We start from the raw sequence: 6000 nt of genomic DNA, 5'->3' as shown, positions 1-6000 counted from the left end.
CGAGGCAGTAACAGGACAGAGTTCAGCGGAAGGTGGGTCTGAGGAAGACTGGATAGAATCATCAGGAAAGAAAATATTAAGGGCGGCCATAATGGCACGCCAAGAACAAATCATCTGAGGCGGAGCCCTGGGTGGTTCATGCATCCATTTACCCATCCGTTCCCAAGAGGAACGTTTAAGAGTGCCTTCCGCGGGATACGTGGGGCAGAGTTGTTGGACATAACTAAAAAAAATCATCCAAATACTTTTTTGACAGAGGATATACATTTGTGCCGTTAGCCTTCTGCAAATAATTTGCCTTCTTCACTAAAGCGAGAAGTTCATCCCTATGCTTGAGTTGAACTTGAGAAAGTGAGGAGCCCATACTTACGATGCGCGAGCCTATTCCAGGTGCGTAGTACAGGAGTGAAGGAAGCGCATTCCTAGACAAGAATCACGCTTTGTCGGGGACGTATCTTTGAGACGATCACGTCGGGGTCACCAGTTGATGCGTTGCGGGTCCCACTGCCGGAATGAATTAGTCAGCTGATGACCTGCACCCAGGCAGACTGTCCGGGCTCCTCTTAGTGGCAAAGATGGCAGCGACACAAAGGTTTCTTTTGGTGAGAGGAAGCACAGATAGTACTACGCACCTCTCTTTTATTGTGCAGCAAGCAGGGGGGAGGTTATGTTACACATGAGGAAGTTAGGCAGGAATAGGGAATATTGCCATATATGGCTACACCTTATGCTATAGCCAACTCACGTTTTACACGTTGCTGTTCCAATAGTGTCGCCCTATATGTGTATTGTATGTGTATTGGGTTTTCTGTGTACGTGACTTCCTACTGATGTGTCATGATATTGCAACAACTACAGTCCTTGATGCTGTTATAAAAAAAGGAATATAATCTTACATACAAATTCATACATTGTTATTCAGATTTTTCCTATGTTTTTGCCATCAGCTAACACTCTTGTTTTCATGGCTCCCAGAGTTTTCATCAACCAAAGCTGCCAAAGATGTCAATAGAATCATTTCCCTGACATTTTCTAATGAAAATGAAAATTGTAATACAGTCCCTTAAATAAGCATAGCACAATTTTTAAAAATTATATTTTCTTTTTACTAAAGTTAAAAATATTGTTTCAGATCTTAAATGTGATATATCTTTGCCCTCTTGACATCATTCTTCCTGCTTTAAAAATGCCCCCACTTTTGCCATTCATATTCATTCTATTGGCATTGTTGCAACATGCTAGATCAGGGGTGCCAAACTCAAGGCCCACAGGTCAGATCTGGCCAGCCGGGTGCTTAGATCCGGCTTCTGGTACCAGCCTGGAAATAGCAAAGGATCAGTCTGTTCTGATTAAGGCTTCCTGAAACAGTAACAATCAAACACTGTTCCCCAAAACCTTGTTTTTATTTCAACAGCTGTGAATTATATGCATTCATAGCCCGTAATGAGTCCCAAACCGTTTATGAATAGTCCAACAGAAGTCTGCCACAATCTTTTGGGATAAGGCTGATAAGCACTCACCATTATCTCCCTTGAAATGCTGCCAACAACTATTTGCCAATTAGCTGTACAAGGCCAAATGTCAAAGTCAACAGAGAGCTTCAGATTTTACTCACCAGAACAAAGTTTCTTCCTGCAAAGGCTCATGTCCCTTTGCTCCTCCTGTATGTCTTATGGGAGGGGCCAATCATCTCCAAGCCTTACTACTGAGTCGCTCCTTTGGTCTTAACTGTTTTTGCCTTCTGACAGCTCTATTTTGTATTTTTTAGTATTTATTTGATTTGTCAATCGCTTACAAGATACAGGTATAAGAAAAAATATAGTTTTGAATACATGAGATGGATACTTATAAGAAAAATAAAAAAAAACAATAGGACAGGGACAGTAGGCACGATTAGTGTGCTTATGCATGCCCCCTATGGGGCTCTTAGGAAGGGAGTGAGGTCAATAGTAGACAGTCTAAGGCTACCCCTGTTCCTCTGCCTCATTGATGTCAGATTCTGGAGGCTCTGGAGTCAGCACATAACTCTCAGATGGCCCTGAGAGTCAGATGCAGATCCCTCATCTGAGTCCTCCCCACTGTCCAGCTCTGCAGGCCACCAGTGGACCACAACTCCAGCTGCGATGCCTCTGCTAGCAAAAACAGCATAGGGGGGCCAAGGAGGGCCCTGTGTCCCGTTTTTGTCTGAACAGACTTCTGTAGCACTCTCCTGGCCAAAACAGAGCACAGGGGTTAGGGTGGCCTGTTTTGGCTGGCTGGGTGCTGCAGGAGGCCATCCAGGCTGAAAATGGAAGTAGGGGGCGTTCTGCAGCCCCCCTATTTTGGCCGGCAGGGTGCTGCAGAAGACTATGTATCCTCCTCCCCCCCCACATCTGGTCTGCAGAGGACAACTACAATGCTGACCCAGCCCTCCAAGAAATCATCGTCATTACATCAGCCTTACATTGCATCAGCCTTATATTGCATCAGCCTTATATTGCATCAGCTCTTAAATCTCAATGCCTTAACAAAAAAGCTCCTTTGCTTGCAAAAAGCTGCCTTAAATACCAATCATTAGATTAAAAATGGGGGAATACACACTGAAGATCAATGTGTCACAGTTGTCATGGAAAATTAAATCATTCTGTCTGAATACTTTCCTTTTCATCAGCAATACCTGCAACCCAGAGTTACAAATCAGACTGGGTGCCAGAGCACCTTGAGGAATTAAAATAGTTAAAATGCAATGATAACCATCAGCAGCCAATTCTTGGTCATAAAGTGAAACCCTTTAGCAAGGGTTGCCACAAAGAAGAGAGAGTCAAGCTATTTTCCAAAGTACCCAAGGGTAGGAGAAGAAACAATGGGTGGAAACTTATCAAGAAGGAAAACAACTTAGAACTAAGGAGAAATTTTCTGACAGAACAATTAATCAGTGGAACAACTTGCCTACAGAAGTTGTGGGATTGCCCCTTCCCATCCTTAATTGAGGATGGAGGAGGTAAGGAGTGGCTTCAGCATTGTTGTCACTTGGAAGGGGATTCTGCCATGTTGGAAGTATACACCAAAAGGATAGTGCCAGGAACCATGAAATCAGTGTAAAAAGCTTTAAAAAACCCTCCCCCTTTAAAAAAAAAAGTCAAGCCGCAGAATAAAAGGAAAAAAACAACTGCAGAGAATCAGCTCTGGCTACGGAAAGTCTGGGTGTACTGCCAAGAACCATTAATGGGTGTTATAATGCAATGGTTGTAACTGCAAAGGCAGTTTCTGAAAACACTTAAGTAATAAAGATAAGCAGGATTGGGCTAGAAACATTACTCAGAAACAGACTAGAATGGCTCCTTCCTAACAAAAGGCTGTTGAAAGGAGATTTCTTCCAACAGCTGGTTCTCTAAAATGCTCAGAAAATTAACAACCTGAACTGGTGAGAACCGGCTGAATCCCACCACTGCTGTCAGGCATGTGTAATTGATTTTATCCTGTTATGGTATGTATTGCTTCTGGCCTGTCTTTCTTAATGGACCAGTGTTGTTTCCACTTTTCTCAATGAATGAGGTTCCTTAACCCCATGATTGCAATATTGTTTCTCTTTCTATTAGGGGAAGAAAAGAGAAAAAAAGGAAATGGTGTTCTTTTTGTGTGTGTTTGTTTTCTTGGCTTCTCTGTTTCTTAAGGTTTTTGGGGGTGTACAGAAGGAGGCTTTTGTGGGGCTAGCTGCATTTTCTTTCTACACTTCCAACATATAAAATATATAGTCCATATACAGAAGAACAGAAGATTAGATTTAATCTGTGTAGTTTAATTCAGATAGCAAAAGAATTTTCAGAATTTGGAATAAAACTGCTGGTGTCATCCATATGATGCTTGTACATACTAGTATGTTCATGGATACCTCTTTTGAAGCATGACTGTTTTCCATATCATGCCATAAACATTTTATGTTTAAAATATAAAAGTATACATTTTTAAAATTAAGTGCTTGACATATTCAAATTAGTAGTCTCCTGAGTAATTCCATCCCTGTGCCCTTACTTCTTTTACATGCCTGTTAATATTTTACTCATAACTCCCCCCTTTTTGGTAATGCTTTTATCATGTATATCAAACAGAATTGTTATGAAGCTGGGTAGCCTTCTAAATTTATTATATAAGGCAAGTTAATTTAATTTCTGATTCAGCTTTGGGTAAGTTTCACTTATTTTAAAAATAATTATTTAAAAAAATTCTGCAAAGAATAGTTACAAAACCAAACTTCATAAGCTAGATATCTGGATTTTATTTTATTTTTTTATTTTTTTTGGGGGAGATGTGGGATTTTTAATGCAGGTTAGAAAAAAATAACACATTAAAGACAAAAATATTAACACCAGGAATTTTTTTTAAAAAATCATCTTCTGTTACTAACTATATTTTGCTTTTTAAAAATATATGGCCCTTGAATACTTACTCAAAAAGCTTTAATTACAAAGCTGGTAAGACATATCAGTATATTTTATTGGCATTCCAATTTTCAAATAGGTTTTCCTCTTCTAGATGTTCAGAGAAAGTAAAAAATGTAATTTAAAATATAAAATAATTGGTAGTTGTTTACCCTAACATTTGAAAATGTAGAGGCTGAATCTCAGCTGGGAAGCAATGTGCTACCATCATATTTTAACTATGCCCAAAAACGGGAACACATTTTCTGCAACACATTTTGAAGTTCTGCCATCTCATTTCCTAGATGGGAGATTTAATAATAATCCTTTTAATAACCACCCTTTTTTTCTTGTGTTTTTAGAATTGTTGAAATAGTTGCCCTCCATTATCAGGTCTTGTGGTTTTGATAGAATTTCAGGTAATGACTTTTTTATTTCTTCCTTTCTGGGATGTCAAATATTTTTTTGTTGCTTTTCTTTTGTTAAATAAAAAGCCTATTCTACTTTCAAGGGGAAGTAATTAAATTCTGTTTTCATCAGTGAAGGTCACCCAAAAGTAGTAGTGGAGTCTAATAATTTGCAAATAGATGATCTATTCTTTTTTATTTTCAAGTTTTATTATCTATCTATCTATCTATCTATCTATCTATCTATCTTTGGTTGTTCGGGTTTTCTCCCGCGTAAGATTCGAAGTATCTAGGCAACGTTTCGATGAAGTCTCATTCATCATCTTCAGGCTTCTGTCTCCGGCTCTGTGCTTCTCAGAGTGATGATATATATATATATATATATATATTCCAATCAAACAGTGTGTTGTCTGGGTACAATTATTTTTAGGCAATCATAATCAAGGTGTTTACAATATCGTGCATCACAATAACATTAATACTGTAATAATATTTTGTTTGTCCATTTTAACAATTTCCCATTTTAACATTTATCCTTTTTATATCCCTTTCTTTCTAACTTCTGTTTTTATTGTCTAACCATTGATAAAATGAGTTCCATATCAAAAAAATATTTAGTTACTTCTTTGTCCTTAATAGTAAGCATGTCAACCTCCAAAGAAAAAGACTCCAAGACTAGGATCCCTGCACAAGTGGATAGCTGCGTTCCTGTCAAACAAGCAACAAATAGTCAAAATAGGGAGGACTGTATCAAATCCGGCACCAGTTAACTCTAGTGTCCCCCAAGGCAGCATTTTAGGACCCACACTCTTTCTGCTTTACATCAATGACCTATGCGATCATATTAAAAGCAGCTGTGTCCTCTTCACCAATGACATAAAATTATTTAACACCACTGACAATACTGCTGCCTACAAAACAACCTTGACTATGTGTCAGAATGGTTGTGTAATTTCAACTAATAAATGTTCTGCCCTACACATTGGCAATAAAAGTCAGAACACCAAATACAAGTTGGGCAGAAACTATCTTGTAGGTGACCCACACTCTGTCAAGGACCTAGGAGTACTCATCTAAAATGATCTAAGCCCCAGAGCTCACTGTAACAGCATTGCCAAAAAGGCATTAAGAATTATTAACCTTATTTTGCGAAGCCTCTTCTCCGGTAAGATTGAATTGCTAACTAGAGCATACAA

At 38.8% G+C, this 6000-nt stretch overlaps 1 protein-coding gene across 1 annotated transcript in view; it reads left to right on the top strand.

Annotated features, from left to right (window-relative positions):
• The first annotated feature begins 4758 nt into the window (after positions 1-4758).
• The window catches only part of GADL1 (GAD like acidic amino acid decarboxylase 1), a 92273-nt gene continuing 91031 nt past the window's right edge, over positions 4759-6000 (top strand). Inside the window, exon 1 of the mRNA XM_087916794.1 lies at positions 4759-4816. The gene's annotated coding sequence lies outside the window, so the exon portion shown is untranslated. The remainder of the gene's footprint in view (positions 4817-6000) is intronic.

This window comes from Pseudonaja textilis, chromosome Z (assembly GCF_049901715.1).
Source record: "Pseudonaja textilis isolate UNSWEBS1 chromosome Z, rPseTex1.2, whole genome shotgun sequence".
NCBI classification, from domain to species: domain Eukaryota; kingdom Metazoa; phylum Chordata; class Lepidosauria; order Squamata; family Elapidae; genus Pseudonaja; species Pseudonaja textilis.
The sequence above is the reverse complement of the archived record's forward strand: the minus strand, read 5'-3'. Positions and strand labels throughout refer to the sequence as shown.